Below are 20,791 nucleotides of genomic sequence, written 5' to 3'. Positions count from 1 at the left end.
CACTGAAAACAAGAGATTTCATTTTCAAGTTTGAACATTTGCCATTTCATTAGCACTTGCGGAAGTCTACTGACAAAGCCTGTGATCATCGTTATTGATGGTTCCCTTTACAGCTAAGAAATGCACAACAGACTCCAGAGAGTCCCAACAAAAAGGATTAAAACCAGGAATTCAAAAACCACTGAGCCCAACCAGTTTTTACACACAGCAGATCAGATCTGTCTTACACCAGAGCTGCTCCATTGAAAGCAATGCCATTTTATCAGTGCAAAACCAGAGAGGCAGAAGGGAAACCACACTCATCCTGACTCACCTTATTTCCACTCTGTGCCAGGGTCCTGCTGGCCAAAGCTCCCAAGCATTTGGGTGCTCTCACAAGCCATTTTCAGCCTTGGCAAGCAGATGGCATGGTGCCTACTACAGGCTGCATACCAGCTACCGTTAAGCAGTGACACAAAGCAAAGAAGAGGGCAAGATGCTCTGTGTTTACAGGTCAACAGAATACCCCTCCCAGGTCAGCGCTGAAGCTTTTACCCCACAAAATAAGCCTGGACATCTTCTACCAAGGCAGAGTAGCTCCACCATAAACACCACCGATCTTTGCGGAGGGTTTGACTCCGAGGGCCGGTGAGCTGAGCCAGCTGGCCAAGCACAGAGGGGCAGGAGTGCTCTCCACGGTTTCCATAAACAATGTTGAGGAAAATATGATTAATTTTCAGTGCTTGAAAGTGCCTTTTACACATTGCCACTGTGATCTGATCCTGGGAAACAGTGTGTGGCACAAAGAAGTTGGGATCTGGACTGATGCTTTTGGGAAATCACATGCTGCATGTGGTTGTCTGGCGGTTTTACTGTCGTGGCCGAGGGAAATGCTTCTTTTGTGTGCACATTCTTGGGCTGTCGATCTCACGGGCTGCTGTCTCCATACTGCTGGTAGGTGGAGTCAGCTCTTGTTTGTCTTTCCAGCTGCCTGGTAGCTCTGGTGGGGACCAGGAGCCTGGTGGCGACCAGGAGCCTGGTGGCATGGGCAATCCACTGAGACTGTCCCATCTCTTCTGAGACTTAGATAAAACTGGTCCATCCTACATGTCACACAAACAAGGCGCAGGGCTGGGACAGCAATCGGGGGGTCACAGGGCCTCTCTTGACTGATGCAGGAGCAACCACCTCTAGATCTTCCCTCCTGCTTATCCGAGCTGTTTTTAAACCTCTCCAGTGAAAGGTAAAGGAAAGGTAAACGGAAGGGAGGGAAGACAAGGAAAGAGGCCAGAATGGCTCTTTAAAGGATGTTGGCTCTGCCAGACCCAGCCTCGATACACAACTTGTCTTTAGATGATGGAAATGAAGTGGCTGCACTCAGAACGGGGACTCGCCTTGGATGTGCTGATGCAGCACTTCCACCTTGCTCTCACGCAGCACCAGTGCAGAGCCTGGGCATCTGTTTCAGGTGGAGAAGCACTGGCCATCACCCTCACCCCGCATCCATTATGCTTAGAAGCAGCAGAGACCATTAGGGACAAATCCTGAACTCCGTTACTGGAGGATCTCTGCAGGAAAGGAACACCCTAATTCGGGGAGGCGTCAGCATCTCCAGAGGCACTGCACAAGGTGCACGAGGACCCGTACATCTGGCTTTGTATGCCAGTGCACAGAGCCTGGCAGCGCTCAGGTCGACAGAAACGCTCCAAATTCTGCTCCTGTCGTTTCCTTAGCACAGCATCACTGGCAGAAGCCAATGGGGTCAGAGCCTTCCCAGACTGGGAAGGAGTGGGAAGCCTATGACCCAAAGCAAGCAAGGCAAAACTGATGTTTTCGACTGGCTCTCAAAGACGCTTATGTTATCAGATGTATTTGGCAGCTGATTGCCCTGCAACATGAAACAACCTCACCCCACCCCAGCGCAGCAAAGCTGCAAGCTTCCACCTCAGCCACTGCACAACTTGCACGCTGCTCACACCCTGCTCTGCAAGACCCCCGCCTGCCAAACACAGGCAGCTGGCCTCCCCTTCCCTACAGCTGACGTGGTAAAAACATCTCTGTTTACACAGCACTCGCAGAGCAACACCTTTCAAAACTGAGGAAAAATACCATTTTCCCCATTTTACAGCTGAAAAAACCAAGCCACCTATTAGGGAACCGACTTGCCTAAACTCATAAAGCAGGCAAGCAGCTTGCTCACATGATAATTACTATTATTATCAATAATTAATAAGATTGACAGGACTTTTCCCTTAGAAGAATTTCATTTGGGGATCATACAGTAATTACCTCATAAACAAGAAACAGCAAGTTATCACGCAAATAGCCGTGGCTACACTATATTGGCTTCTACATACTGCATTTTAGAAATAAAGGCAAAAACATATGTTCTATTTGCCCTCCAGAAGAGTTTGCTAAATGACAGCATTGAACACAGTCAAACACCAAACTCTGCGAATGCCCGGGCATCACGTGAGAACTGCAATCACGAGGAAAGCGCTGGCAGTTGCGGCCGGGGAGACACAAAGCCCAAGGAGATGCAGCGTTGGTACCTCCAAGCCGCAGGGCAGCCGTGCACAGCAGGGTGGGTGCAACGCCTCGAGGTGAGGGTACCTGCCTCCAACTCGATGCACTGGATGAGGCGGTTTCACCTCTCCGGGTCCTGGAGTAACTCGGGGGCCTGCACAGCACCAGCCTGTTCTGTGTAGCCATAACCTATTATTGTCAATCAGGCAGAGATTAAAAGTTTAAAAAAAACTAATGCTGATTTAGCCAGCTGAGTCAAGCGCCTGGCCAGCTAGACAAGGTAATATCATCCTGCCCACTGGTACACAGAACCTGCTGCTTGGCTTTCCTTTGAATGACTGAGTATAGCCAAGCCTGGGTTACTATTTGCTTTCATAATAGTGAAACAAAGAAGTCAAAAGTTTCTGACAAAACTTGATGCAGCTTGCTGATAGCTTGTTATAATAATAACAAGCAGTTATAACGAGCAGCCTAGCGCAGAGTTCACAAGTACGGGGTTTCACAAACCTTTCCTTGTGCTTCTTTCCTCCTTCTGTTGGATACCCACCTTGGCATGCCTGCCCTGTCAGACCAGTTTTCAACAGTAGTGAGGAAGAGGCTCCGTTTCACACCCGACCAGAAGACCAGCAAGCTGGCCAAGAACACGAGAGGGGACCACGGGACAGGGCAGAAGCCGCCTAACCTGCGGCCACTAGCTTTTATAGGGAAGCCCTTTGTTCCCTGACTGCTCTTTAGCCTTGCTTTACTATAGAAAAGGAAGCTTATGCACTCATAGTAACAAAAAGTGCTTGTTGCAAGTAACTTTTACATTTCTTAACTGACACCCACACATTAGAGAGCTAGCAACTGCCAGGATAAGGGGGTTCCACCACCTCAGATGGGAGGCAGAGCACCTCGCAAATGCTCCAGCACAGACTGCAAAGATTCATGTAGATAATCTAGTAGTTAATAAAACGCAAGCTAGAAATTACTCTGTCCCAAGGAACTATCACAACTGGTGTTTGCAACCAACATGACAAACATCCAAAGAGTGCAGGCTTTTGGAACTTTAAAAAAATATATAAAATCAGAATCGGCTCTAATCAGCACTGATTTTAACATCAGTGTTCAAATTTAACCAGTTTATGAGTCTCTGGTATTTAAATGTGTCTAGCAACGACTTCCTGCACAATTTTTATCTCCTATGTGATGCAAACTAAAAGGCAGGAATGGGAGAGCTGTTGCTTTAGCAAAGGACTCAACTCAAAGATTTGGCTTGTAAAAGGAAAAATGACCTACAGTTGACACAGGCTGTCCACAACTATTCTCTCCAGTCTCCGCAACACTTCGCTGGGTGGTGAAAACACACCAGCCAGGAAGCCAAGATGGGGTAAAACTTTTTCCAGCGCTGTTTCAAAAGCTGCTCCAGGCCCTCATGGAACAAAATGTGAATCAGATCGGGTTTTACAGTCTTGAGGAGGTGCTCCGAAACAGCACTGAAAATGTCTTGCCCCCGCCCCGCTAGCCCAGAAAGCATCTTCAAAGCCCTCCCTGCCGCTGCTGGCAGTGGGGTATTTGCCTATAGGGAGGTGAGTTTATCAAGTTGCAGCCTTCAGTGGTAGATCCGCACTCTCACATGGGATGATGCAACCGTGTCGGGGACTAACCCCCCCTCGCCTTTGTAAGACAAGAGATAGCAATGTCTCACTGTCACAGCATGGTTATTAAACCTAATTACTGTTTGCAGCGTGCTTTGAAGTCAAAAAGTGCCAAGCATTATTATAATATTTTAAGTACTTTGATGATTAAAAACACGCAACTGTTGGGTAATAATCATGATTTACTAGTATTGTAGTGTAAGCAAGTTCATGTGAGAAGCCTGCATTGTCTCAGTGCCTGGCGCTACTTAAAAACAAACAACTCCCCTCTGACATAATGGGAATGCTGCAGCCCCAGCCTCGCCTCCCAGATAACGCCTGGTGCGTCCCTGAGACTACCAGCACGCTGAAAAAAAAATACACCAGCATACCTTCTCACCATCATGATCTCGTGATATATGTGCCTCTTCTTGTAACTTCCATCTGGGAAAGTTTCAGCATTAGAGGGAACGAAGTGCGAGATGACTAATAATGTCCTTGTTATTTCTAATGTTACAGCTGTGTGGAATAAGACGATTGTATTTTAGTCAGAAAACGTAATTAAAACCTCCCCATATGGAGTGCAATTGAAGAGTTCAGCTGTAGGTATCACTGCTGAAGATAAGAAATTTGTTAAAGCAGAGCTAATTAGAAGCCCGAACAGCCCAAGCTATCGCCGTGGAATATTATACAAGTACCTGCCATTCCTGTTGGCTGAGGACGTGCCTGGGTAGGTCTGACCACACGCAAGCACAGACCTCAGCTCTGCTGCTGCTTCTCCCATGGGGGCATGGCCCCACCAGAGTCCCCGCGCAGGCAGCGAGCAAGGTGCGGGCTGCGGCAGGACCAGGCGGGATGGTTGTGGCTGCCCTGCCGCGGCATCAGGGGCTCGCTCGAGCCCTGGCATGGCCACGCGCTGCTCCTGCTGGGAAAGTGGCACCCGCGAGCTCCTGCCTTGTCTCACAGCAGCAACACAAATACACAGCATCCTCCTTTAACAGCTCTTTCTGGAGGAAAAAAGCATATCACATTGCTTCTCTCATTAGGATTTCTACCCCTTACTTTACAAATTGTCAGTACTAAGGTTGAACGGGGCACTCGGTGAGAACCTCTGCGCTCTGGAAGCTTTGGTCCACAACTCACACAGCTTTCTGAGCATGGCAGCCCCTGGCTCTTCATGCCTGAGTGACCAAAGAACTGTGCATATCTGTTTTAGCTAGCCATGTTAAACATGGACCTAATTGCTTATTAACTGCTTCAGACGCCACCTCTGTAGTGACTGATGTGACACCAGCATCGTTACCGGTCTCACGTTAGCACCTTAAGTGACAATTTCTCAAGGCATTCAGACTAAAGCGACGTGTAAACATACAGGCAGGATTACTACACAACAACATTTGCTCAAGTATTTCCCAGTTACCATAACAGGGAAGGAAAATTCCCATGTATTGCTCCAAAGCCCTGTACAAGTGAAACCAGACACAAGGTGGCTTGGGCTGAGGAAACCTATCTGCATGCCTGCTGCCCACCCGTGGCCACAGTCTCCATCACTGCTCAACGGAAACATGAACCTTACCAGGCCAACCTGATAATTTTGTTTTGCAAAAGCCCCTGGCATAGGTCTGGGGCTGCTCTGATTCAGAGCCAGTCTGCGGTGGCCATCCACAGGCCGCTCACACTCCCAAACGCAGACAGCCCCCAAATGCACTTTTACACCCCACGTGCCACCCACGGGCTGTGGCGGGGCCCATCGCGGAGCCCATGCAGGGGCAGTTAGTGCCCAAGCGATCTTCCGTATGGCCTGTGGATACCATCATGACAGCACAGGGTGCCATGACGGGGACCACCGTCCACAGCCTTAAACTAAACTCTGGCACAGACGCTGCAGCTTTTCTTGCCATGCAAGGTGCGACCCACCCTCTGAAGAGTGCCTGTGTGCTCTGCAAGTACCCGTTTTAATTATTGAAAAACCGGGACCAAAATAACTCAAAAGCTGAGGGGCAAACGAAACATCCAGAATCCAATCTGTTCTCCACAAAGCCCCAGGTTGGACAACTACTGTTTCTGAAGAGTGGAAGCTAAACTTTAAGTCACCAGATTATTCCAGGAGCTGAAACTTCAAGAGAAGTACCAAGTTTCATACACATGGAATAAATAATTGAAAACATTAACAACCCACCTCAGCTACCTCCTCTACCCAGTCATCTCAAGATAAAACTGATGCAGAATTTCACCCAGGCGATCCGTTTTCTCTCACTTGGTAGAGGAGGTTCACCTGCCCAGGAATTAAAGACACGCCAAAAGAAAACACAAGCTTCCAATACTTTTTCTTTATTTGTTACCATTTCTCCTTTACTAGCACGTGAGTTCAGGCTTGCAGTTCTCCATCCCTCTCTCTGGCTTATGACTGCCTATCTGCACAGCGATTTCCCTTACACAGGGCTTCTGTCACTCCACCCACTTGAGAACGGGGAGCACGGAGGCTGCTTTAGCCCCTGAATAACTGTTAATTCAATTTTTCTCCTCCGTCTCCTACAGGGGACTCGCACAAAGCCACCAAGCAACGTGAGCACCACCTCTTCGTGACGGGGTCCTGCGTTTGAGCCGCAGCCCCCACGGCGGGTGCCAGGGCAGTGCAGGGTCTTCGTTGCGGGAAGGGGCAGCGAGGAGGACTCCGCTCCAGCCCCAGCCCCTGGCCTTGGAGAAACTTCCATCCCCCACCGCCACTGCCCCGTCCCCTCCTCACAATGCTCAATTGCTCAGGCTTTGTGAAAGGAGGGGTGAATTTCTAGGGCTTTCAGGGTTTTTAAGATGGGGGGGGGGAATCAATGCCAAATTCCTCTGAATAGAAGATACTGCATGTTGGCAGAAGCCACTTTTCACAGACTCCAGCCGTTTGAAATCTGAAACACTAAAAAGTGGCTACTGTGGATGTGTTGTATTCTTCTTTTCAAAGCAATCTGGCACACAATTTTGCTCCCCTGTTTCAGGACCCAATCCTGCATTCCTTTCACGCTCAGACTCCCATTGACTTTAAGGAATGCAGGATTGGATCCTAAATGTGTGCTTTACTCACACAATAGCTCCTCATGGTTACGATCTATTGAGAAAGGCACACTTTAAAAACCATTTGGAATTGCAGGCTCATCCACCAGGCCAGAATGCCTGTAAAGATCTTCCATTATTTCAGCAAAAATGCTCGGTGCGTGAATTACACACACACACAGTCTCACACATTTTCCTGGTTTCAAGCTGCAGGCACAGCTTAGCTTGAGATGCATCAAAATATTTTGAGCACTGGCCTGATAGCTCATAAAGAAACCACGTGTAATTTTAGTTTTTGGGGAAAAAACCCCCAACAAAAAAAACACAAAAAAACTCGGGGGGGGGGGGGGAAGCCACCAAAGCAAACATAAGCAGCTGTATCTTTAGGATGGTTTTTTAGAGAACTTTTGTAAAAGCCTCTAAAAGACCTGCACCAACTAAGACAAAACAATTGCACTGCTATTTTTGAGGATGCTGTATATTGAGTTACGAGGCTATTACGATGCAAATCTCAAATGTACAAGCTTTTTACTTGGCCATAAACACAAAACAGTATACATTGTCCTTTCAGAAGAAAAGGTTTGCTGCTAAAATAGCAGAAGCCCTACGTAAATAACCAACATTCTTTCTGCCTGAGGTCACTGACTTGGCCTATTCAATTCCGGGCTAGTCTGGGATTTGACAATCTAAGCAGGGGAGAGGCCCTTTCCTTTTTTTCAAAAGAATGCTGGGATTTTATTTGAAATTTAAACTCTTGCAAACAAAAGGTGGCATCGTATGCTAGAGGCCTATGAAGGTGGAGTACAGGATGTGTATTGTTTTCTCCCTTTACATAGATTCTTTCAGGAAAGAGTATTCAGAGTCTGTGAACAAATTCTAATCAAATATTATCATCAGGTAGGCAGACATAGCAAGATATGAATGAACACTGTTAAGAGATTGGGAGATTTACTTTTTAAAAATTTTGATGCAGGGAAAGCATAAAAATGGTTTAAAATTATAATTTAAATTATCATTTAAAATAAATTATTTTTAAAATCTTAGTTGAAAACTCCTTCATAGTTTAAGTTCTTAAACTAATTCATATTTGTACACTAAAAAGAGCTTTTCAGCACAAAGTAACTGTGGCTACAAAGTCAGTATTCATTCTCGTTCTCTATCTCAAGTTGATCTGTCCTGGAGAGGCAGATGGCAGTTAACTATTTTTCCTCCCGGTTACCGTTGCCCAGCTCTTACTTGGACTCTCACAAAAGTACACTCTTGTATAATACGATTATCATTTCCATTTCTGGGCTGTTATCCAGGCTCTGCACTGCTCTCTGCTACCTCTCCAGCATGGGAGCAGCGTGCCAGCTCCTGCCACACAGACATGCTAGTACCACACACCTCCTGCCACAGATGGCTGCGCTAAGCTGAATTTGCAGCTGGTGTAAATCGTGACAGCATCACTGAATTCATCACAATTTATACAACCTGTAGACCTGCCCCAAGGTACTATCTTTGCCAGAAAATAGACTGTCTTTGCTATGCACTCACTAACGTGTGGTAAAATCCAGATGAAAACAAGGCAGTTTATCATTTTGACATGTTTGTAGCCCAGGGTAAACTCTAGACTCTCCTCTGCAGCTTACCTTAACCTGCCATGATGTCAAAATGAAAAACTTCATTATCTTCCCTAGGATTTGCCTCGTGTCAGCTATTGCACTGAAAGGAACACCCTTCTATCCAGAAAGCATGCCTTTGCTGCCAAAAAAACTCGCATTTCTGCACTGAGGCAGTTAACGTGTCTTGCTCTGACCACTCTGCAGCATTCACCACCACCAAAGCCAGCAAGCCCAAGACTGGGTGGAGAAGACGTGGAGGGTACCTGGTTTCTGCCCCAACCTAGCTGCATGACTTACACTGTCAGTCTCCAGCAGGATTATGTAGATAGATAGCTAGTATCTTTTGTTACCTTGCTGGAAAACCCCACCTTTCTTGGCAGGGTACCCATAATCTCAGTGCCATGTTTACTCTAGTGTGGAATTCTCTCTTCCTTCCTCTCTCCTCCTACTCTTCGGTCAGGTTATTTAACCAAAAGGTTACTTAATGCTGCAGGGACAAGACAAATCTCTGACCTCTGGTATGTGGGCGAAGCGTTCCTGTGCAGACCATATTATAAACTTAGCAGATACTTTCAAGCTTCCATATAATTTGCAGAAGTTAAAATTGGCAGATGTTTCCTTTCTCTCCCACTTACGTATTTATTCTATCCCATACCGCTCACCAATTTCAGGGTTAAGGCATAAATTATTTCCATGGAGCTCCAACAGAACTTATGTTGCAAAGAAGTTTGTAAAAACATAAGCCAAGCATATATTTAAAAACAGAAATACAACAGCCTGCATTGATCTAATAGCTATTTTGCGCCTATATATTAACATGTATCTTAAAATATATTTCTTTATAAACTATCAAGCGGACACACTAACAGGAAAATGTAAAATAAATCTCCAAATGTACTTCAGTTGGTTTTTTTTCAGGGCTGGGCTTATAAATTCAAGAAGAAAGCGAAGAACAAGGGCAAAGCAACACAGGCCACTGGGTAAAAGCCATGAGAGGCCTCCACACCACTCAGCAAGTTGGGAGGGAAGGGGGTATAGCTCTTTCCCCTAGGTCGCTTCCACTGTGTGAAGCTTTCATAGTTCCATCACAGACCCTGCTTGTTACTAGCAAAGAATTCCACTTTTCCACCTGCTGCCTGTAAGCCAGGACTTAAAAGAGTACTTGTCTTACCACGCTATCCCAGGGTCCCAGTGCCAGCCCATTCTATGGCAAAATAAATCCATCACCAAACTGGTGTGCAGGATGCAACCTTCCTGAGCAGCCTTGCTGGCCACCACCCATGCAACGTGGCGGGTGGTTTTCATTCAAGCTCCAGTAAGAACCACCAAAATGGCAGCAACAAGGATCCATCTAGCGCGGTACCCTGTCTCCAGCTCTGGCCAAGAGTGGAAGCTCAATGGGAAAGAGCATGAGAAACAGGGCTTACACAGGTTGATGTGTTCCCAAGAATAACCTCTCAGCTTCCAGCAGCCAGCACTTAAGGCCTTCCTGCACCACAGGTTGCATCATAACTACTACGCTTAATAGCCTCGCTGGACAAATCCTTCTTTAATTTATCTAATTCCTCTATGAGATCATTTATACTTTTGGCCTCCATGCTGTTCCTATAGCAGCAAGTTCCACAATTTCATTATGCACTGTATGAAGTGTTCCCTTTTGTTTGTTTTAAACCTCTGCTGATCTCAAGCTTCTGTTACATCCTAAAGAACAAAGCAGCCTCTACAGTCATCACCACCAGACTAGAGAAGACCTTTGCAAGTCAAAGCCTGAAACTTCAGTCTTCAGCTGCACCTGGAAGCAAACAGCATGCAGACCACAGGCACAACTGGTATTTTTATCTAGCAGCTTTTTGAGACTCTGTCCTCTTTGCACAACACAGAAGTGGACTCATACAAGTAGAACTGATAGTCCCTGACTCAAAAGGTTCGCACTCTGCGTGTGAGCTCCCTGCAGGAGACATGACCAAGCCACCGAGTTCTGCCCCGCCTGAAGTTAATGAGCAGCCTTCATGAGGAGTGAACTGCTATAATACACAAGGGAGGTAATTTCTATGGGAATACATCCAAAAGAAGAAGCCACTGTATTCCAGTAAGACTAAAGGAAGAAAAAAAGAACAAACCAAACCAAAACCAAAGAAAAAATAAAAAAGATGTTTCATACCTACTGCCAACTGGACATTCAGATCAGGACAAGAACCCACCAGAGACTCCACCTGACAACTTAGCTAGCAAAAGTTAGGTAAACTTGCTGAATTGAGGGCACTGCAGACCTCTCACCATTGCTACCAAGTTCTTCTTGCATTATTCTCTTCTTCATTCAAGTTCAGCCTCAACTAAAAATCATAGCTTAGCCTGGCTTTGAAGCAGATGATCAGAAATCTGATCAAGAGCTGGAATGGCAAGTCAGATTACTGAATGTCATCTCTGCATGGAGTGAGCTGCAGCATCACCTTCTCTCCTAATACTTTATACATAAAAGTATGTTGAACAAAAGGAGTGGACACAGCCCAATCCTGTGGCAACATGCAAGAGAGCCTCAAGGGAGATGAGCAATTTCCCTAAACTATCTTCTGCGTTGTCTCAGAAAAACAAGAATGGATTTGCACAGGAACAGTTTACTTTCTTCCTCCCAGTAGCATCATATGCGTCAGCACCTCAGTGTGAGCAGCATCAAAGGGCGCTGTTGATGAACCTAAACACACCAGCAATGCTTCAGTCACATCCAGAAAGTGTTCAGCAGCCAACACCAATGGCACCCGTGTGTTTGTGAAATCAAGCTCACAGTGCTCAATTCTCATTCCCTTGAGATAAATCTTTGAAATAAAGTGAGATTGTTGAGATCCACACTGCCTAGAGATAGCACCTTGAGCAACAGCTATAACCTTTTTCTTCACGTGATAATGGAAGAATGCATCGGGGAATAGTCCTCAGGACCAGAAGTGCTAAGCAAGCTTCGAAAGGTTAGTACACAGTAGAAAAAAATCTAAATATTCTCAGGATGGCAAAGTATTAAAATATTCTGCCAGTTCTGAAGCACATTGTTTGGGTTTAGATTATTTAGCATTAAGTTTGAAAGAACTGCACAGAGAGACAACTCTCCTCTTGCTCACACTGGTGAACAATTATACTGATGCTAATAATGTTACCTCAGATTTATTCTGTGTAACTTTGAACAAAACTTTGTTAGGACCTTAGATATGTGGTTTAGACAATATTCCAGTATACTTAGCTGTAAATAAAATAAAACTGAAAATTACAGTTGTACTGAATTACTGAAATGAACTGGGCCTTGCACAGCCAGTTTGAAATATAATCAGAAATCAGCCCTGCAAAATGGCCTGTCCTTGATGTTTTGTGGTGGACTGACCACAGCTTCCTGCAACAGGTCACATTAGAACTAGAATCGCAAGCAGCTTCCAAGACAGAGAGCTGAATAGGTAGGACTCCTGATAGTACACTCACTTCTTTTGGCACTCAGGTACAATAAGGATATTGTTCCTTTAATGCTTAGCTTTCCTTTTAAGAAGTATGTGAGATTTCAGCCAATTCTCCCCAACGATTAGTTCAGGATGAATGTACTTAACTCAGGATTCAGCTGGAAACAGCCCAAGTAGATGCAATCAATTTTCCACTAAATCCACTTCCTTCCTCTCTTCCCTACCCAGCATGAGACATTGGCTCACCACTACAGCCAGTGGTGACTAAGACAATGAAAACCTCTGCCTTCAGCCATGCCCATATCAAACTTGGTTATTCCTTCTTTTGATTTTCCCTGGTTTTCTGTTTTTGCATACCCAGTTCACTAGCCCAACATTTGGGCTAGGTGGAAAAGCAGCTCTATGGCAAATAGAAAAAGCAGCTATACAGCAAACCACAAACCCCAAATGCATTGGCTGCTGTAAAACCCAAAGTTAATAATTCAAAACCATACAGAATCAGCTGCAGAACTTCACTGATAAAGGACAACTTTCCCCTTTGCATATATTTAACTGGAACCTCCCTGTGGTTTCAATATGCAGGTACTGTATGTCTGCATCTGCCAGCATCCATGCTGTGCCATCTCTGTGTGTAACATCAAATTATCTTCACCATCATCATCTAAACACCACAGTACTTCTGAGATATTAGCCACTGGCCACTTTACTTGAACCAACCTCATGTAGCACTGCCTGAAAAAGAACAGTTGTAACAATGGGGATGATTTGCTACTAGAATTTAACCAGGCTAATTAAAAAATAACATCTGTTCAAAAACAAGGCTTAGAAAACATGATGTCTGGCCCTCACCTACATGCCTTCTTAAGAGTTTAAGTAGGTGATTTCCACCCTCATTTCCCCAAGCATATACATTCTCCTTTGTTAAATAACTTGTAGAAACAGCAAAACAAGTCCTGGTGGCTGTGTATTCTTCACTCTGTCTTCCTCTAAAACAGTGGTCTCCAAACTTTTTTGATCATGCTCCCCTATCAGTAAAAAGGGTTTGAGCATGCACCCCCAATACAGGTATACTTATTTATTTATAAGTTATATACATCTACTACTGAAGTATTTTCTTCCCACACCCCAATGGATCGTCTGAAGTACTCTCTGGGGTGCATGCACCCCACTTTGGAGACCGCTGCTCCAGAGACCACTGGATTGTTAATATTGATTCAGCAAATTGTTTCCATAGGTCTGAATTTACACTGCTGTGGTTCCTAAGGTTGGTAATCCACTGACTCACTCAAGTAAGGTATTTGCATTATTTCCAGGAAAAATTTTGCAGGGAATGCAGCTGGAAGAGTGACAGTGTGGAGTACCCAGGCAGCCAGCTGTGTTAAGTGATTGAGGTTCTATGACTGTATCCAGTTTAATGTTAGGACATACCACACTTGTGTTTTAAAATACACTGATAAACAACCATTGAGACACAGCAGTCAGTAACCAAAAATGATTGCCAAATTCATTCCTGCTTTTAAATATGCTTTAAATCAGACACCTTTCACTCTGCACAGGTACAATTAAAAGAGCTGGCAGGTATTAGTGGCCATATTCTGCATGTGCACTGGCACCATGAGTCACCTACACCAGTCGAGTCAGCTGTGCTGTCAGAAGCCAGCAGCCACTGCCGATTTTATTTCTTCTTACAAGAGATACGATACTTTGAACGGTTATCTCTTCCACTACTTTGCCTATTTCTTGCCTAGCTCATCATTCACTTCTATTGCTACTATTCCAAACGCAGTGCAAGTTCACAGGAGCATGGCAAACAAAGAGTCAAGGCTCGATGGTTTTAAGCAAGAAAAATCAGCTTGGGAGCTGGGGGAGAGAAGGAGAAAGAAGCAAGCCTAAGGAGGCATCCAGAGCGGGGAGCACTGCTAGAACTGCGCAGAGTCCCTGCTAGTGGAAGGCAGGGCGGCTGGGCAGACAGGAGGTGGGAGCCTCTTCCCAAACACAGGCAGGCTGCCTGCACCAAGGCTGAGCTGCAGAAGCAGGACAGAGGGAGCAGGCAGGGGATGGCAGTGCTAGGGACTGACCAGCTGAATCACAGGGTGAGAAGCAGTAACAGCAGGTACGGCGGTGAGGACGAGGTTACGTGGGGCCCTGAACAGGAAAGGAAAGGAATACAGGGGTTTTTTGCGCCTATAAAGGAAGCTTGTGAAGACAGAAAAGAGTGGGATGGTGCACAAAGCAGCGACAGAACCCCTTGCCAAGCACTTGATGCCTGTGCCACCTGCATGGGATGAACAGGCAGAGGAAAGGGAGGGTATCCATGCAACTGGAAACCTGTTTTTGCAAGCCTGCCCCTGACACCACAAGGTAGCAAGCGCTCATGGGGGACTTTGGGAATGACTTTGCAAAGCCCCAGTAACCTCACAAACACCTGAGTTTACCACGAGGTTTGAACCCCATCTCAGAGGCCACGACTGTCAACAGCCTCCCTTACGCTCTCCTGTCCCAAAGCACTCCTCCCAAATTGCACGAGGCAACAGCGCGCTTGCAAAACCACTCGACAGAAGACACTTTGAGAGCGTAAGCAACACCTACTGCCTCCAGTATGCTTCCACATCTCTCTAATCACGTCATGCACAAACGAAAACTTAAACGCAAACATACTGAGCTACACCTTCACCCGTCACTCTGCTTTGTGGGACACTGCAGAGAGACGGGAACGCTTTCTGCCATTTCAGCTGGCCGGGTGGTCATTCCATCACCCAGAAACAGCAATGTTGTGGGTGAAATGCTGAAGGACCTGAGGCCCCACTACTCCAAAACAACGCTAGGAGGTTATTCTGGCCCCAGACCACAGCACACAGACCTGTTCCTCAAGTACTCAGTGTCCATGAGAAGAGGAGCAAGAGGACCAAGTGTCCAGCAAATGCTCAGTGCCATTCCCCGAGGAACCCCTCCTCACTCCTTGCATGCCCTGGGCCTGCTGGGGCATTTGGGACAGGCAAGGACTACACCTAAAGTTATTACACTCCTGCTTTCTCCACCACTTTTAAGAAAATAATTCTCATTAATTTATTTGAATGTTGAGCCAGGAAGGCTGTTGAGCTTTCATGAGAGGGTGGAGCATCAAGAGAAGGCGACTGTTTAAGGGACAGCACAGAGCATCTACACATCAGGTGCCAGCCCCAGCCAGACTGCTTTCATCCTCCGCAGCCCAGCACCGATTTCCAGACATGCACCGACACTACAGCATATTGCATTATCTCTGCTGGCTGCCAAAGCGCACTGCCTGCGCTCAATCGGATACTAGTCCTGTGAACTGCCAAATGCAGTCAATAATCCTATAAATGGAGGAGTACTGAATACAGACTGGACATTGGCTATCAGGCAGGCCATGGCAGGGTTTTGCTTCAGGTTTGTTTTTAGAAAGTATTTACAGTACCTAATTCAAGACTGTGGGATTGAGTTTGCAAGCATGAAGATTTCCTATTTTTATTTGTGTCAGTTCAATGCAGGGCACCTACATATAGGTTTTACACTAGTAAAATACTAGGAGTTTCTCAGTAAAACCATAAAATAATTCCTTACGATTTCTGGCATGGTGTTCATAATCAAAGCTATACTGCAAAATTACCTGCTTTTTATACAAGTACAAGGAACAGGCTCAGCTAGGGCAAACCACACCATTAATGTTGGTGTGATGGGACCAGGCTCCTGCTGCCCAGCTAAGAGCTCATGCTGCTCCCCACAAAGTCAAGAATACTTTGACGCTAACTGAAACTGGATTTGGCCATGAGTAATATTAAATCTAAAAAGTCCCAGTAGAAGTTCTGGTCCAAGGCAAGATTTTCAGGAAATGAGATATTTACTGGAAGGGGAAAAAAAAAAATACTTTCTGGCTAAGATCAAATTTACTGAGTTTCTTCCTGTGTTGTGTTTTGAGGGAGAGAGGCAGAGAAGAGTGGTTGGGAACAAGAGCTCTTCCTACCTGGGTTAAAACCAAGCTAAAATTTCCTGAGAAGTCCAAGGATAGGAGACAACATCCACGGCTGGTAAACAACTCCGGAAAGTGACCGGTGAAGTCAATTTACCAGAACCAAGCTGGTCATTCTGTAACAGTAAGTTTATAAGCAAGCAAAACATTCAGTTCATGTCAAATACCAGGGGTCACCAAAGCACTTTCCTTGGTGCCCAAGGACAGCCCACTGCAGCTATAACCAGCCAATCCTCCTGAGTCCCATCATTTAAATGAGAAAAAAATTTATGGCTGTTTATGTAGGCTTCGCGCCAACCCTGTTTCTCTGATAAGCTTCTCTGGTGCATTTGTGTCTCACATCCGATTTAGAGTCCTCTGAATACTGGAGACAGCATTCCTTGGATACTTAAAATAAATTAAAAACACAACATTGGGCTTGGACAGAGGAATGGGAACGTTATTCACGTGGCCCAGGCACTAAGGACTCTGGGGAGTGGTGCTGGGAAAGTAGTCTTTTTAAAATCTTACATTAGTCCATGTATTTAATGATATATAATCCTCAAAACAGTCCCCCATAAACTGTAAATATGCATTATTTGAGCAAGTAATTATATTCAGTAGCATACTGCAGCAGCTGTATGGCTTGGCTGCCAGACACTGCAAATGTTTCCTCCAGCAAATACATGTATTTGTGGTATAATGATAATTATTTAGTAACTTACAAAACTTCTTACTTCTCCAGTACTTCAACCTCAGGATCTCCAAATAATTTCAAAATATTAATGGAATCGGCACAATATCACCCATGTGAGGTAGGTGAGAAGAATTATCTCCACATGTGTAAAGCCAGACCGGCTAAGTGATCTGCCCAAAATGACAAGGAAGCCCACAGCAAGCGGAGTAAAACCCTGTCCTCTGCCTCACAGGGCCAATTCACCCCTTTGTGACCACCAACCTATCAATCCTCTCAGTTAAGAATTTTTTCTCTGTCATTTGCCAATACCTTCTGACAGAAGAAAGCCTGAAAGACAGAATGCTAAAGTTTGCTGCCACTGTTTATTTTATAAATGTGAAGACAAACTTTACCAAAAAAAAAAAAATCTTTTCTTTTGTGCATGGCAAGCTTCTCATGGGAAACAGCTTTTCTAGACCTGCAAGAACTAAAAGCACCCTTAAGGTGAAGAGTGGCAGTGGAAACCTTTGATCTGTAAAATTAATTTCTAAGATAAAACCCAGGCTGCTTTCTGGTGTGGAACATCAATGAGTTTTCAGGCCATACAGATATCTCTCCCTTGAAATAAGCAGTAAACAAGAATTATTATAAAGGATGAGTTAGTAACCTAGCCTGGATAGGAGGCATGGATGAGGTGCAAAGCAAAAGAGTCCTTTTGTTAGGCAGCACATGAGGATGAAGGTAACAGAGGCAGCAAAAACAGATTTCCACTTCATACCATGTCCTTTGCTAAGAGCTCCTGTCCCTGTTAGGCAGGACTTGCAGGGCAGGAGCGAGAGGTGGGCGTGCAGCCTTGCAAGAGGGGAGAGGAGAGAGGTCCTGCCACTGTGCTGCAGAATGTCACCAGCGGAAGGGACAGAAAGAAGTCCAAGACTGGAGACAGCGGGAAAACAGGGAACAGGAATAAGAACAGAAAACGATTCAGTTGTAGAAGTACACGGGAAGTTTGGAAAAGGAGCTTTGCTGGTGAGGAAGGACAGACTGAAGTTTCCACAGCTGCAAAGTGGTATAATTTGCCTCCTTGGTAAGGGAATGATGAGCTGCCAGCAGTCTAGAGTCTTTAAACCCTGGGAACTCAGGGATCCAGGAAAAGCCTAAGATATGCATAACAAGTCAAAACGGGAAATGACCAGGGTACAGTAAGATTTCAAACAGTGCCAAGGGCAAGGGGGCAAGCTCACTATTTTCTGGAGAAAAAGGTACTAACACACAGTTAAGATCTTTACTAAAGAAATCCAATGTGCTCATTTGAAATGAAGAACAAAAGATGCCCACACAGCAGTTAACAATAAAGTCTGAATTCTTCAGTAGTAGAACAGGCACATGCCAGAGCAAACATAAGCAGAAAGAAGAAGAAAAAGTCAAGGGAGATGGAAAGCTGGCCGTCCCTTCTTCACAGAAGATGTATCAGAGACAAAACCTGAAGTTCAATCCTTCCAATGCACCAGGAAAACTATCAGGTAATGGTGGCCCACAGACCACACTTTGGGTCAATCCAGAGCACTAATGGCGAGATCCACACATCCAAAGGGTAGGACAAAGGAAAGATGGAGATTCAGTCAAATGACAAGAGAGTATCCAGGTGACACAGGTTTAGAGGGGAGGCTAAACACATGAGCATGGACATGTTGCTGTACATGGACAGGTTTATGTGTGAGGACCAAATGCACTGAGACAGGCACTGGAAAAGAAATGATCAGTTGTTTGTGGGAGGAAGAACTGATTTACTGAGTGCTGAAGTGATGAAGGATAAAACTGATTAACTGACACATGTAGAGATAAGGGTTGATTTATTGTTGAAGAAATGATGATCTATATTAAAATCGAAATTATTTCAGAAGCTATGGCGTTCCAGGGTCTTGTTTTCAGATGAGTAAAGGATCAAGGACATCACTAAAGCGTTGACTAGGCATATAGCAAAATACATAGGGACAAGATATAGCAGAAATGTAGATCATTAAAATTACAGGAAGCCAGCTGTGTGTATCTCCTATCATTCATTTTCTTCCTCACTTTTTTCCTTCCACCTGTTTTTCCCTTTGTTTTTAGGTAATACTTAAGAATTACAGAACCTGGAAATAGGAAACAGAAACATCTGTTGATAATGTCAGTGACTTGCCTGCGCTCTGTTCTGGATTATCTGGATTTCTTCCCCTTTGAGAGATGAACTCAACAGTAGCCCGAGGGAATATTTTCTTTTGGAGAAACTGAGATATGTTCCAAGAAAACATTTTAAATGGGTGGATGGGAAGGCAAGAAAGAGGAGAAAAGAGAATAGAAGGGAAAGATGAAAAAAACACACAAGAGATGTGGGTTTCAGACTAAGACAATCAAGACCTGCAGATAATAGATGCTGATAAGTAAACAAGGAAATTTTAGCAAATCTTGTTACACTAAACAATAGGTGGCATTCCAAACACACAAAACTATGCAAGGAAGCAATTAGGTTCTCTGTGGTTTTTACAGAGACATAAAAATCAGAGGCAGAAACCTTGTTAATTAAGTTTTTGTTTTGTTTTTTTTTTTACTTTATGTGTTTTCCAACCCCTGGAAAGATCACAGGTGCTGTCAGTGATTGCTTCCACATTATGAATACAAAAATATTGTGTGAGGAATACATCTATGGTCAGTCAATCAACACAGAGAAAAGTTTCCATCATTAGTTGCCAGGCAACCCCCACCAATTAAAATAACCATCAAAAGACATGCATTTCATGCTGGAATAATTAATAGCAGAACGCAATTACTACCTTTCAAGGAAACAAGGAGACAGAGACAAACCAATTCATCCCATGCCCTCTGATAATCAGAAATAGGGAATGGAAATGTTTTCTGTTTCTATATCAGCTAGCTACCTATCAACACCACCCTTCCCTGGGGGTCAGCCTCCAGATCTACCAACCCTAGCTGCTAAAGCAGTCCTCAGAGAAGAGTGATACTCTGTATTAAGACCCACCCCCCCCCCCAACCAAAAAAAACCTTTAAGCACATGCATCTTCAAGCATCTGAGATGTCCCCATGGAAGTAAGGCCCAGGACTGGGCCAATCAGATGAGCCATGTTTTAAAAACAGGTTCTCTCCTAGAGTTGAACTGACTTAAAGTAGTCACAGAATTTAAAACCTTTCATGACATAACATCTAGTAGTATCAGTTGTAGAAGGGACATGGTCAATGGACTGGTCTATTTATCTGAAGTCCCTGCTGGACCAAAGCTAGCTGGGATGACAGCAATGCAGAGAAACTACTAAATACCTCCTAAAATATAAAACCCAACTAAATACATTATAAATAAAAGAGTTTCCTGTGTCAGTCCCATCTCAAACACTTCTGATTACCCTTTTTCCATCCCATATCCCATCCTTTTTTATTTTTCTAAAGCCTGGAATATTATCAGACTAACCACAGATCAAGATAAAGGAAACATTTTTCTACCAATCGGTACCCGAAGGTACTTGGGCTTTCGCATGGGCTGGTATCCAAGTTTGACTTTAATTACCAGAAGACAAGATTACATTCCTTTGCTGAGACTCATTCATGGTTCAGTCTTGTGCAAGGTGAACCCGAACTGTCTGAAGCCAGCTGTCATCTCTGCCATCCGACTGCCTCTTTTTAAAGTGAGCACCTCCCTTTCTGTGAGTTTTGCGTTAATGGGTTCATCCAGGACTGCAGTTGCAGACATACCTGAAATAGTTTTTAACTATCTGTCTTGATAGGTGTTAAAATGGAAAGCATGGAGTTATGCACGGCCTGTAACTTATGCCAGAGACAAAGAATGACTCAGGCAAAATTCCGCACTCCTGCAGCAATGCTGCTAGTTATCTCAATTACATGTCTACACAAACCGCAGTCTTAGCAACCCATACAGCAAATCCTTCGGTCCT

At 44.8% G+C, this 20,791-nt stretch overlaps 1 protein-coding gene across 2 annotated transcripts in view; it reads right to left on the bottom strand.

Moving 5' to 3' along the window:
• Positions 1 to 20,791, bottom strand: part of WTIP (WT1 interacting protein) — an 87,838-nt gene that overhangs the window by 27,108 nt on the left and 39,939 nt on the right. The gene's annotated exons all lie outside the window — the stretch shown is intronic.

This window comes from Haliaeetus albicilla, chromosome 10 (genome assembly GCF_947461875.1).
Source record: "Haliaeetus albicilla chromosome 10, bHalAlb1.1, whole genome shotgun sequence".
NCBI classification, from domain to species: domain Eukaryota; kingdom Metazoa; phylum Chordata; class Aves; order Accipitriformes; family Accipitridae; genus Haliaeetus; species Haliaeetus albicilla.
This window is presented reverse-complemented; position numbering and strand designations above follow the sequence as displayed.